The sequence below is a fragment of the Pinus tabuliformis genome, chromosome 9, assembly GCF_031772625.1.
Source record: "Pinus tabuliformis cultivar Carrire ecotype Pingquan chromosome 9, CPIR1, whole genome shotgun sequence".
Classification (NCBI taxonomy): Eukaryota; Viridiplantae; Streptophyta; class Pinopsida; order Pinales; family Pinaceae; genus Pinus; species Pinus tabuliformis.
In genome coordinates, this window is record NC_142307.1 from 1,457,925,188 (window position 1) to 1,457,939,800 (window position 14,613).

The window sequence follows — 14,613 nt, forward strand, 5'->3', positions numbered from 1 at the left end:
GCGCAGGTTGAGACTATGGGGGCCCTCCACACCTTAGCTTGCACACTAAGGTCTACCAACAATGGAAAATCACAAAGGTTGCATGTATTACTAAAACAAAACTAAAATCAAATCTTTAGGACTGAATTTTCTGAATACTAAGCTCACAAAATAATTCTCAAGAGTTTAGAATTAAAAAGCTACTTAAAAAGCTTCATAAGCCTTGCTTTTATACACAAACCATGAAACTAACTACTAAAAATCCTCTTTATTTCCAACAATAAACTATTCTAAGGTTGCATCTGGATCAATTCAACCTCACTTTTGGCTTCAATCATGGAAGAAATCACATGCAAGCAAATATGGGCAAATTTTGTGAGTTGATCTACATTTTTGCAACAAAGCTAGTTGCATTGACCGTGCATTGACTGACCATCTTTACTGGATTTTTGTTGAACCAAAGGGTATTTCACCATCTTAGGATACTCGCGAAAAATCCCATGTCCTATTTTTTTCTTAGGTGGTCTGCAAACATGAAAACAAATGAGAAATTACAAGATTTGTTATTGTCTAGTAAAATCTAGTAAATTGATTTTATAATGCAATAATTTTGTATATATAAATAAATAAATTCAAAAAAAAAAAAAAAACCTTAGGGAACAATTTATAGGCCAAAATATGTTTAAAAGTGACAAAAGTGATATAAAATGGTTTTCCTAAAGCAACAAAAAAAAAAATTGTTGCCAAAATGGAGGATTGATAGTTGTTACACTAAGATTTGAGCCTAGATAACAAAAATATGAGCCATACCATCACCCTCATAAGACTTACAGGAATTTGCTAAGGAATCAAAATTCTGTTAACTATGCATTCCAATCATTGTAGAAACAACATGAAAGGCTAAACCATGGAACAATGTCGACTATTAGGATTGATTGTGGTTGGATTGATGGATGGTCATGGAAAGATTCAACAAGGTGTTTGCAAACTTCATATCATTGTGTATTATTGGTTGTAAAACATTCCACTCACTTGTTGATTGAATGTTTTGGAGTCGGTTGATCGAGGATAAACTAGGAATGATAGGTCACTAGAATGTTTGATTGAAATATTATTGACCAAGAATTTCAATCAAGTTATTTATCAATTGAACTTTGATTGTTGTTTCTCCCATAGTTATGTTTAAGTGGTGGGGGGGGGGGCCGCGGCGGGGGGGTGGAGGTGTGGTTAATGATGAATTATACTATATTAAAGGACAAATATTGCATGTGGTTGTATTATTATGTTGTCATCTTGTTTAGTTTATTGGTCGACCAAGAATCTGTTTTGGACAATATATTTTGCAATTTCTTTGATGAACTAGATGACTACCTTGATATAATTCCATTGATCAATAATTTTTTTTTTACAGAAACGGGTAGTGGATATATTAGAAACTTGGCCTTAATGCCAAAGAGCGGATTACAAAAGGTGAGTCTAAAACGATAAAATCCGAACAGTGTTGCAATACCGTGACAATTATGTTTAGCTCACATCTCTTCTTAGCTGCAACTATGTGGTCAATTTCAGAGATTTTCCCAAGCTTATGGGTACAAACAAATTGATTTAACAGAAAGCAATAAAACATGACAATGTTCTAAATTAAGGAATTGGTTCCCATATTTCCTGTCCGCCTCTAAGCAGAGCACCAACCGTAAGAAGGGCTGCTTTGTTAGCTTCAGTGTCCGCCTCCTTATTATTGGCTCTCAACACATGATAGAAATTTAAATTCTGGAAAGAATCACCAAGGTCTGCAATTCCGTGAATCAGCCTTGTGAGCCTTAGGTTCATTGGCTTAGAATGAGTCACCATAGTGTTAATGATAACCTGTGAGTCTCCAATAACGTTAACCTCCTTGATGTTCAGCACTTTCAGAATCTTGAGTCCTTGAAAAAGAGCCAAAGCCTCTGCTTGGATGCTGGAAGCGATGCCCAAACCCCAGGCGAAACTGTGAATCCTAAAACCAGCTGGGTTTAATATAACTCCTCCAGCACCAGCTCTTCCAGGATTTCCCTTAGCAGCCCCATCAAAAAATAGAGAGTGCCTCTGATGTTTTGCAATCCATCCCTGGAGCTCTTTTGCTGTAGCCCTTATTTGCCAAGCTTTTGGGAGGGAGATACTCTTTACCAATTTTTGGAACTGTAAGTCGAGAGAAGATCCCCAATTTTTATCTTGTTGGGTGAGATTTAAATCATCTTTGTGGTCTCTCAGGCACTCTTTTAACTGGCATTTAATTTTAACTGTCACTAGCTTGACATCCTGCTCGCAGTTTCTGAAAATCCTTTTGTTTCGCTCAAGCTAGATCTGCCAGCAGGTAATTTTAGGGAGAATAATCCAAGCAGCTCTAATAATTTTGTTTTTTGGAGGAGGGCCAGGATACCTTTGTAGCCATTTGACAAAAAAATCAGTAGTGGAGGAAGGCAACTTGAAGCTGGAACTCAAAGTTTCCAGCAGCGCGGACTAGATCTGCAAAGTAAAGGAGCATTCTAGCATCAAATGTGAGACGCTTTCCTGATTTACCTTGCAAAGTCTGCACCTTGAAGGGCCGTGGAAGCCACGCTTCTACAGATTATCGTTAGTCAAGATTTTGGAATGGCATAATAGCCAACTGAAGAAGTCAATTTTTGGCAGAGAGGGGTAATGCCATATCCCTTTCCATGGCTCTGGATTCGTGGCCACATGGGGGCGCTCGCACAGCTTGGCGTATCCCTGAGCAACGGAATAACCACCAGCCTGCACACCCCAACCTCTAGAATCCCTACTTCGCATCCGTGATGGAGCCAATCCGTGAAGCTTGGAGAGCAGTTCCTCGCGTTCTATAGACAAATCTGGGGGCGTTTCCAATTTCCAGCCAGCCCAGCGTGAATCCTGCCAGGCTGAGATATCCCACAGGGAACGCATTCCAACATCGTTCATCCAACTGCGCAATGCTTGGAGAGAGGGACAGTCTCCCAGTGGCTCATTGTTCATAATTTTGTCTGTCCAAAGGTTGATCCTTTTTCCATTGCCGGGGACCCAGTAGGCATGATTATTTATTAGCGGACAGGCTTTTGAACTAAGCTTCTGGAAGGGCGTATTCAAGAGCGACTGAGGATGGTCTAGAGAATGGGAGCGCTTGCCATTAAAGTATTTTTTCCAAAGAGCTAGATGAGCCCAGCCAGGGTTAGGAGCAATAATTCTCCAAATGAGCTTAGCTCCCATGGCGATATTTTGAAATTCAAGCCTCCTTCCAAGAGCGGTTTGGAGATGGAATCCCAGCTGACTAGCAAAATCTTTTTCTCATTTTGCTTGCCCCCTTTCCAAAAAAAATTCTGAATGATCTCCTCCATTTTTCTGAGAATCCCAGAGGGAGCAAGAAGAACAGAAAACTGAAATAAGGGAAGACTGTTAAGGACTAATTTAATAAGAATAGACTTACCAGCTATGTTGAGCCAGGAAAAGCCCCAGGCAAGCAGCTTGTTCTTGAATTTCTCTAGTTGGGGAAGCCAATCTTTGTTGAAGTCTCTTTTAAGAAATATAGGAAGGCGCATATACTTGAAGGTAGTCCAGTTTGAGGAGGTTGCGAAACCAAAGGTTCTGGAAATGGAATTGAGCATGCTGGAAGTGGTGTTCCAGCAATAGATATGACATTTGCCATTGTTTAAACTGCTTCTCGAAATCAAACAAAACTCGTCCAAGACACCTTTAAATTTGGAGGCTATAAGCACAGAGGCAGCTCCCAATAACAAAGTGTCATCCGAAAAGAGGGCATGATTGATGTTTTTAACACCTCTTGCTATACAAAGCCCAACAATTTCCTAGTCCATCATTTTTTTGTCTAAATAGAAGCTGAGGACAAAGGCTTGAAGAACAAAAAGAAGGGGTGAAAGAGGGCACCCCTGCCTGAGCCCTCTCGTGGCTTTGAAAAAGTCAGTAGCTCTGTCATTTACTAATGGGGCGATCCAAGGCTCCGAAATGCAGGCTCGAATCCAATTTATAAACTTCTCCCCAAATCCAAGTTTGTGTAAGACTTTCAGCAGAAAACTATGCTTGACTCTATCAAAAGCATTTGCTAAATCAAGCTTGACAACCATACCTTTTTCCTTGCGACTCATACTTGAGTGGATTGCCTCTTGAACTAGCATGTAGTTGTCCACTATCTGTCTCCCTTGAATGAATCCTCCTTGGTTTTCCGGAATGACTTTGGGGAGGATGAGCTTAAGTCTATTAGCAATGACTTTAGTAATCAGTTTGTAACCAATATTACATAACGATATCAGATGAAACCTGTTGAATGTGTTGGCTCCTTTCTCTTTGGGGATGAGAGCAAGAAAAGCAGAGTTTGTGCTGCCTCCAATTTTCTGGCAAGCTTGGGACTTAATAACCATTTTGTATAGATCTTTTTCCACAATCTGCCAGCAAGATTGGAGGAATCTGGCTGTAAATCCATCCGGTCCAGGGGCTTTGTCTAGGTCCATGGCGAAGAGGGCATCCTTGACTTCAGTTTTAGTGACTTTAGCTTCAAGAAGGTGATTCATTTCTGTTGGGTTGTGTTATATTCTTTCCACGACTAACCTACGTAGTTTAACGGGGGGTTAGAGGGGGGCGGTAGCCCCCCTTCGTTGCACCGATTGCGCAGCGGGGGGCGGGTAGCCCCCCTCTACGGGGTCCAGGGCAGCGCCCCGGGAAAATTTTTTTTGGACCCTATATTAGGTTGGGCGAACCTACCTATGGTTTTGTGCATGATTTTCGCACATGGTATTGGACGCGATGGTTTTTCGGTCCATGGTATTGGATGCTTCGGCATGTATAAATATGTATTGTAACATTGAAAGGAACATAATGAAAAATCAAGCTGGTAGTCCCGGTTTTGGGATCCAGGGAAAAATCTCTGTGCATATGTGTTTTATGGGTTATGCTCTCGCATTGTTTATTTTCTTTGTTTAAGAATTCGTATGCAGGTAATTTCTGTACAGGGTTAAAACCTACATTTGGTATCGGAGCTGTTTTGGCTTCAAGGGGACGCCTTTGTTGCTGAGGGGTTTCGCTCGGGACTGTGGTAGACACTGTTCAATGGGAGATCTGCGAGATCGATTCTGGTGGTGAAAGAAGATGGCGAGCAGTGGAAAGATCGAGATTGAGAAGTTCAATGGTCAGAGTTTTGAGTTGTGGAAACTCAAGATGGAGGATCTGTTGGTCGATAAAGATCAGTGGATTGCGGTAGATCCGGGTACTAAACCATCGGGAGTGACCGATGAAGAATGGAAGAAATTGGATCGGAAGGCAAAGAGCACAATACGATTGTGTCTCTCAGATTCAGTATTGCTGAATGTATCAGGGGAAGCTACAGCAAAGGCTTTGTGGGTCAAGTTAGGGACTTTGTACCAATCTAAGTCTCTGGTGAATAAACTGTTCCTGCGGAAAAAGCTGTATAACCTGAGGATGAAAGATGGAGACTCGGTGACAGAGCATCTGAATGCGTTTAATACTGTGGTAAGTCAATTATTATCTGTTGATATTAAAATTTCAGATGAAGATAAGTGCATCAGTCTATTGTGTTCTCTACCAGATTCGTGGGATAGTCTGGTTATTGCAATAGGTAGCAATGCAACTGCTTTGCAGTTTGATGAAATAGTCTCAGCCTTGCTGATGGAGGAGATGAGACGGAAGAATATGGACAACCAGAATGGTGATGCCTTGTCTGTACGAGGACGGTCCCAGAACAGAAACAAAAATAAGTCATCGAGTGGGAGATCTAAATCTAGAGGGAGATCTAAATCTCCAGGAAAACCTACAAAGGTGGTGTGCTGGAAATGCGGAAAGGAAGGGCATTTCAGAAGGGATTGTAAATCTAAAGCTCCTGATAAAGGAAAGGGATCTGATGATGCTCCTTCTGCAGAGGCGAAAACCACCTCAGATGAAGGTGGGGATGTGTACTTGGCTTCTTCAAGTACACATGTAGATCATGAGGCATGGTTGATTGACTCAGGTGCATCCTTTCACTTCACTCCCCATAGAGAGTGGTTCTGCGAATATGAGAAATACGATGGTGGTGATGTCTTCTTAGGAGATGATAGGAAGGCTAGAATCATTGGTCGGGGAAAAGTAAAGTTGAAGTTGCAAGGTGGAAGGGTTAGAACACTTCCGGGTGTTCTACATATTCCTGCATTGGCCAGAAATCTGATTTCTGTAAGCAAGTTGGATGATGCAGGTGTAAAGACGGTGTTCGAGAAAGATACCTGCAAGATGGTTCGAGGAGCACTGATATTGATGCGGGGAGTTCGGATTGGAACTCTGTACAAGCTGCAAGGTAGCACTGTTGTTGATGGGTGCAATAGTTCTATGGTTCCTGAAAATGGAGTAGAAAATCTAGTGGTCTCTGGAGAGAAGACCATGTTGTGGCATCAAAGGCTTAGACATATTGGAGAGAAGGGCCTTCGAATACTTCATGGTAAAGGTATGGTAGAAGTTATGAATGATAGCTCTCTGGATTTTGATTTCTGTGAAAATTGTGTGTATGGGAAGCAGAATCGAGTGAGTTTCCCCTCTGGTGGTAAGAGGACGAAACAGATATTAGAGCTTGTGCACAGTGATGTGTTTGGACCTGTGAAGGTTCCATCACTGGGTAAGTCTGTGTACTATGTATCATTCATAGATGACTTCTCAAGGAATACATGGATATATTTCCTTAAGAAGAAATCTGAAGTCTTTGACAGGTTTAAAGAATTTAAGGCTCTGGTGGAAAATCAGACAGAGAAGAAGATAAAGGTGCTGAGGATGAGATAATGGTGGAGAATTTTGCAGCAAGGAATTTGAAGAATTTTGTAAGAAGTGTGGTATAGCACGGCAGAAGACTACTCCATATACACCTCAGCAAAATGGAGTCGCAGAAAGAATGAACAAGACGTTGATGGAAAGGGCAAGAAGCATGCTCAGTGGTGCCGGGTTAGGACAGGAATTCTGGGCAGAGGCGATGGATACTGCATGTTACCTGATCAACAGATCACCCTCATCAGTGTTGGAGGATAAGACTCCACAAGAAGTATGGACTGGTAAGAAACCCTCTCTTTCACATCTGAGGGTATTTGGATGTGATGCATATGTACATGTTCCAAAGGAGAAACGAACCAATTTGGATAGTAAATATGAAAAGTGCATCTTTATTGGGTATAAGGATGGTTTAAAGGGTTATAAGCTTTGGAACCCAGTCACACGGAAGGTTGTGTACAGCCGAGATGTGGTGTTCAGAGAGGTAAAAGATGTTATTCAATCTGAAGTCCAACCAAAGGAACCTGAGAAGATAGAGTTTGAGCCAAAGGAGGAAGAATCAGACTCTGCAGCAGAGGAGGAATCAGAAGATGAAGAGCCACAAACTCCGGCTGTGAGAAGATCAGGTCGAGAAAGAAGGCAGCCAGAAAGGTATAGTCCATCTGCTTTCAGTTCAAATTTTGCTTTGTCTGTTACTGATGATGATCCCAGAACTGTGAAGGAAGCAGTGGATTCAGAGGATGGAAAACTCTGGAAAGAGGCCATGGTTGATGAAATGACATCTTTGCACAAAAATGAGGCTTGGGATCTGGTAGAGTTGCCGGCTGGAAGGAAACCCATTGGCAGCAAATGTGTGTTCAAGAAGAAGACTAATGCAGAAGGAAAGGTGGAGAAATACAAAGCTCGGTTGGTAGCAAAAGGTTATTCCCAGGTGCCGGGAATTGATTTTGGTGATATTTTTTCTCCTGTTGCCAAGGTAGCTTCTATTAGATTACTTTTATCTGTTGCTGCTGCTTTTGATTTTGAGGTAGAACAGATGGATGTGAAGACATCATTTCTTCACGGGGATTTGGAAGAGGAAATCTACATGAGGCAACCTGAAGGCTTTGCGGTGAAGGGTAATAAAGAACTGGTATGCAAGTTAAAGAAGTCTCTGTATGGGTTAAAACAGTCACCAAGGATGTGGTATCAGAAATTTGATACATTTATACGGGGACTTGGCTTCACCAGAAGCAAAGCAGATCATTGTGTGTATTTTAAATTAATTGGTGACCGTGTTATTTATTTGGTCTTGTATGTGGATGATATGTTGCTGGTTGGAAATGACAAAGAAATTATCCAGGATTTGAAGACCCAATTGTCCTCCAAATTTGACATGAAATATCTTGGTGCTGCAAACTATATTTTGGGCATGGAAATTAAAAGAGATCGGGCAAAGAGGAAGCTCTGGTTAAACCAGAGGAAGTATGTCGAGACAATACTGCAGAGGTTTAATATGCAGGATAGTAAACCGGTGAAGGTTCCTATTCCTGTAGGTGTGAGGTTATCTGCTGAACAGTGTCCCAAGACACAAGAAGAGGAAGAGGACATGTCCCGTGTTCCATATGCAAGTGCAGTCGGTAGCCTGATGTATGCAATGGTCTGTACTAGACCAGACATTGCACATGCAGTGGGAGTATTGAGCAGGTTTATGTCAAAACCTGGGAGGGAGCACTGGACAGCAGTGAAGCGGGTTTTCAGGTATTTGCGTGGCACTAGTGATTATGGTTTGTGCTACCAAGGAAGACCAAGATTGGACAGAGTGTTGGATATTCATGGTTTTGTTGATGCAAACTGGGCTGGAGATCTGGATCAGAGAAGATCTACAAGTGGGTATGTGTTTCACCTATTTGGAGGTGCAGTCAGTTGGATGAGTAAGAAACAATCTGTAGTGGCACTATCAACTACAGAGGCAGAATACATGGCAGCCACTCATGCAAGCAAGGAAGCAGTTTGGTTGCAGAGATTGTGTTCAAGTATGGGGTTAGTACAGGGAGCTATAAGAATAGACTGTGACAGCCAAAGTGCAATTTTCTTGGCAAAGAACCCTGCTTATCATTCAAAGACAAAGCACATTGATGTTCAGTATCACTTTGTGAGGGATATGATAGAAGACAAAAAGGTGTTGCTGGTAAAGGTGGACACTTTGAAGAATACTGCAGATGCATTGACAAAATCTGTGAGCTCTGAGAAGTTCACTTGGTGTAGAGAAACAATGGGTGTTTCAGGGCTGGAAAAATGACTAAGCTCTCCTGTGGCCCCCTGTGGAAAGAAAACAACAAGTGGGAGATTGTTGGGTTGTGTTATATTCTTTCCACGACTAACCTGCGTAGTTTAACGGGGGGCGGTAGCCCCCCCTGTCTAGGGGGGCGGGTAGCCCCCCCTGTCTAGGGGGGCAGGTAGCCCCCCTCTACGGGGTTCGGGGCAGCGCCCCGGGAAATTTTTTTTTTGGACCCTATATTAGGTTGGGCGAACCTACCTATGGTTTTGTGCATGATTTTCGCACATGGTATTGGATGCGATGGTTTTTCGGTCCATGGTATTGGATGCTTCGGCATGTATAAATATGTATTGTAACATTGAAAGGAACATAATGAAAAATCAAGCTGGTAGTCCCGGTTTTGGGATCCAGGGAAAAATCTCTGTGCATATGTGTTTTATGGGTTATGCTCTCGCATTGTTTATTTTCTTTGTTTAAGAATTCGTATGCAGGTAATTTCTGTACAGGGTTAAAACCTACAATTTCAACAGTAATCAAGGAGGGAACCACGTCAATCATATCAGAGCTTTGGTCCAGATTATTATCTTCACTATACAGGCTTTTAAAATGAAGGGAGGCTGCTTTTTTGATGCTTGCATAGTCTTTATGAGTAATAGTGCCATCTTTGATTTGGGAAATGGAATTGGTACATTTCCTTGCCTGAGCTTGTTTATGGAAGAAGGAAGAGTTCCTGTCCCCTGCTTTAAGCCAAATACTGCGTGACTTAAGTCTCCAATATTCTTCTTCTGCTAGACAAGCCTTGTGGTAGCTTTGTTGTAGTTGGGCTTCTTTGTCTAGAAACTCTTTAGTTATGTCAGCTATTTCATCTTGGAGGTGGTGATTTTCCAGTATGTATTGAAGATTTTTTCTTTCATTTGCTGGATTGGGCAAAGATTTGGCCCAGCTTTTTAAAGCCCTTTTCACTCTTCTAAGCTTCTCCTCCCAGACAAAAAAGGGGGAGCCTTTGACCGGCTGCATCCATATGCCCTTAACTAAATGCATGAAGTTCGATTTCTTAGCCCAGAGCGGACTAAATCTGAATGGAATTGGACCTAGGTCAAGCTGAAACACCAGTTCCAGCTTGATAGGTTTATGATCCAAAGTGATGCATGGGAGGATATGAACTCTAGCCTCTAGTCCAAGCAAAAGAAAAGAGATTTGAATTAAGAATATATTCAATCTAGAAGCAATGTGGCTAGGACCAATTCTTTTATTAGTCCAAGTGAACTTACCAGAGATTGGCTTGATGTCCAGCAAGTCCTAGTCCTGCATAAGGTCCTCTACCCATTCCCTAGTCGGATCTCGAACAATGCTGCCTCCTCTCTTGTCTACTGATAAGAGAGTGAGATTGAGATCTCCTGCTATGATGATATTCTCAAGATTAACTAGATCTTCTTGGGTTCTTATGGAGTCCCAGCAGGCCTCTTTTTCCACAACGTTCACGGGGATGTACACGTTGAAGAGACTGATAATTTCTTTTGAGTCTAAGTGCTATAATTTTAAGAGCAGCCAGTGAGTATTGAGGGTATCAGAGACGAATGAGAATTTGCTAGCATTCCAAAGAGTGCCTAGCCCTCCGGAAGCCCCTCGGGCTGAGATAGCTTTCGCCTCACATTTGTTCCAGAGTTTCTTGCTTGCCTGAAGGAAGACGGAGTCTTCTAGTTTGGTCTCCTGGATGAGAAGTATGTCAGGAGTTTCTGTTCTTATTAAACTTCTAATGGCTTCTTCTTTGATTCTGCTCCCCATACGTATATAGTTCTAGGAGACTATCTTCATCATTTATATTTCTGTTTGGCTCCCTTGGAGCCTTGGGGCTGGTTTCTCGCCATCTTTACTTTTGATGCTAGTAACTTCTCAAGGGTTGGTTGGCTGCCTTGAAGTTTATCCTTGAAAGTTGCTTGCTCTTTTTTTTCCTGATCTGATTTGGGGCCTCTTATGGATCTCCTTATCGAAGCTTGGGATTCTCCTATTTCCCCTTCTTCCTCCGAACACTCCGATTCATGCTCCTCTTCCTCTGCTTCGGCAATGTTTCCTTTGGAGCTCTCAGCCATTGCCATATCTATTGCTGGAACACCGCTTCCAGCTTGCTCAACTCCATTTCCAGAACCTTTGGGGGTACCTTTAGAGGGTGGGGTTGATTTTTGATTTTCTGGTTCCTGAGTTTCCTCTATTTGCGAGCTTAGAGGGGCAAATTTATTTTCTTGATCCATTCTTGGGGGGGGGGGGGGGGTTGCGGAGGGGGGGCCTGAGGACCTCTTCCGTTTGGACCAACCTGCTTTTGGATTTTCCTGGTGCACTTGACCTGATTCCAACCTTCTTCTTTACCCTTATCTGGTTCCACATTGGTTGGGCAACCTCTGGCGAAGTGGCCGTAGACATGGCATTTTCGGCATTTGAAAGGCAGCTGCTCGTAGTCTAGCTTCTGCAAATGGGTCCAGTTTCCTACTTTGATTTTGATGGCTTCCGGGAGACCCACCTCTAGATCTACTTCTACGTAGATACGAGCACAGTCATATTGATCTTTGTTGTTTGCCCTATCAATGAATTTCCCAAGGGCATTTCTGATGTGTTTCAGCGAGTCCCAGTTCCAGCAATGGACTGGGAGATTAGGAAGTCTGACCCATACAGGAACAGCTGAGGGGACATCGACTGCAGGGTCGAAATCCGACGTCCATCTGTTGAGGTACAAGCCCTGGGGGCCCATGAAATAGGGGCCATTCTAAAAGATCAGATCCTTGTCATCCTTTGAGGTGAATTCGAAGAGGAAAAACCCTCGTCCTAAGAAGTAAGAGGTGACGCTGCCCTTGATCAGGGGAGCCCAGTTCCTATTTACCCAAGACTCAGTGGTCTTAGGAGAAGGCCATAGACCGGTGAACTGGCCAACGAGAGCCCACTCAGCTAAGGAGAGGGCGACTTGAATCGGGGTCTCTAGCGGCAGGGAGATTTCGGGAATGTCTTCCAGCCTCTTGACAAACTTGGATGCTTCGCTTTTCTTCTTCTGCGGCAAGCCGACCAAGAGCCAAGAGAAAGCTTCGGTAGATGTAGGAGGGCTTGCCTAGGGCAAGCTCGGGACCTCCATGGGGGTGAGCCTGGCTTAATCGTCCCTCTCAGCAGAAGATGTGCGCTTTGAACCACAGAAACTCAAAAAGGAACGTGGAGAAGGAGGGCAGAGGGCCCAAAGCCACGGGCCGTAGAGCAGCAAGGGTGCAGAGGCACAGCTAGGGTTTCATGGCTGCTCCAGAGTTCAATCGCAGTCTCAGTGCGGGATCTTCGCCTCTCCATTCCATTGATCAATATTAATGGTGATAGTGTTTTAAATTTCTTCAAGAGTATTATTGTATTGTGCTTGATTAGATTTTGCAGTCAAAACAAATTAAGGGGGCGAAGTTGTACTATGTAATTTGTTTTCCTCTAAGCAAAGTTTATTGGGGGTGTTGGGACCTTGGGTTCTTGTACCCTCATCTTGTCAAAATATTATTGACTATGTCCACATTTAGATTTTTAGATCCATTTTTCATGGAAAACTACAACAATATGGTCCCATGGTTGTTGGTTTATACCACATCCAAACCAATTTCTAGATGATCCCTTGGATTGATATATCATCATGGGATAATTGATAACATTCATGCTTCAATGTAATGGTGACTTTAGACACTACCACTATGCTAAAATTCATTTTTCTTCTCTGTAGTTACTTCCCTATCCCAATAGTTAGCACTATAACTAGGATCCAACTGAGGTAGTCTATAAAAGGGTTAGTGTTTCTCTTCTTGTAGTTGATGTTTAAGTGGAATTGTTGCCGGTATATGAACAATTTTTAATGGTGGTCATTATGTAAATTTCTTTATATGTACATGAATTTCAAAGGCTTGTGCTTAATTTAGATGATCATATCCTTCCAAAAAATATAATTTTTATATTGTCAACATGCCTACACGATGCGGTACATCTCCTTAACATATTTGGGGTACTATGAATAATATCATAGAGTGTTTCACCATGATAATCCACCAAGTGTCCCTACTGAGTGAGGACTTCATTGATACCATAATCAGATGCATTTGTTTCAATCTCAAATGGTTATTGCATGTCTAGTAGGGTGAGGACTAGTGTAGAGTAAAGGTGGTGCTTTAGATCCTTGAATGACTTTTGTTTTCACCCAAACAAGACAAACTTCACTTTAGATCCACCCTTGTTCACTTTAATTAAGGCCCAAGTGATATGAGAGGACCCCAACATGAACCTTCAGTAGAAGTTGGCAAGGCCTAAGAGTTTGTGAATCTCTATCGAAATCTTCGAAGATGGCCAATCTCGATTGACTTGAATCTTGGCTAGGTCAATATACACCCCATGTTCATTCATGATGTATCCCAAGTACTGAATTCTCTACATGTCAAATGAGCAGTTCTCAAGGTTAACATATAATTTGTGTTTTCATAAGGTGCCCAATATTTTTTTGAATGTGTTGAAAATGTGTTGGGGCCAAGGAGGAAAAAGGAGAATTTTTTTTAAATTTTGGTTGAAGTATGGAGAAATCGTGCGGTGAGGAAATAGAGAATACCACACACAACAGAGGTTGGTGGACACTGTGTGCATCATAGATGCATGTAGGCATACCATGCAAATGTATGACATACTACGCATATGTGCAATAAAATCCATGAAGATCGTGACATAACTAAAATATTTTTTGATTGATAACTCACTCTCTAGCTACGTGAGTTAGATAGTTATGGGCAACAGTTGGTTGCGATTTGAATCGGTATGGTTAAGAAATCGGTTGTGGATTGACATGTACGTGGATAGCTTATTAGGGTGAGATGGCTAGGTGAGTTGACCTAATATTCCTGAGGTCACAATGATGAAGATGGAAGTTATATGAAAAGTTTTTGTCGATTATGGAGGGTTTTGCTCTATTGTTGTTCTATTGTTGTTGGTTTGATGTTAGTGTATTGTTATTTTGTTGTTAATTTGATGATGGTTTTATATATATTGTGTTCAAATGAATGTTCTTTCTTTTAATGTCATTTCTCTCTGATACCTTCGTGAACACTTATTGTACTTGGGTTTCCTAGTTAATACTACATGGACAATGATGGTCTTATTTCTTTTATTTGGGTGCATGATACCCTGTTGTAATATGTATTACTATTATTTACTATTAATATGAAGTATCTAGAGGTTTTCTGCGAGTTTCCCATCATTCTATGGTATATGCATTTTGTAAAAAAAGGTTTTGGTGAATATTTCTGGTTAATCATTTGTAGTTGAAGCATAATGTTAATGGAAATGTATGTGTATGAATGAAGCTTTGTTTCCTTGTTTTGCATTGAAGTTAGTTTTGCGCTCATATAATAAATTACTATCAAATAGTTACTTTGTTGGTTAGATAATGTATTTTCACTTGATTGATGTATGTCGAAGTTTATTGGGAATGTTTCAACTCATGTTGTAAAAGTGTTTGACTATAATTCTATATAATGGGTATATTCGCGATATATGCTAATTACCTTAGTTCAAGGTGGGTTATTGAAAACCAAATTTGT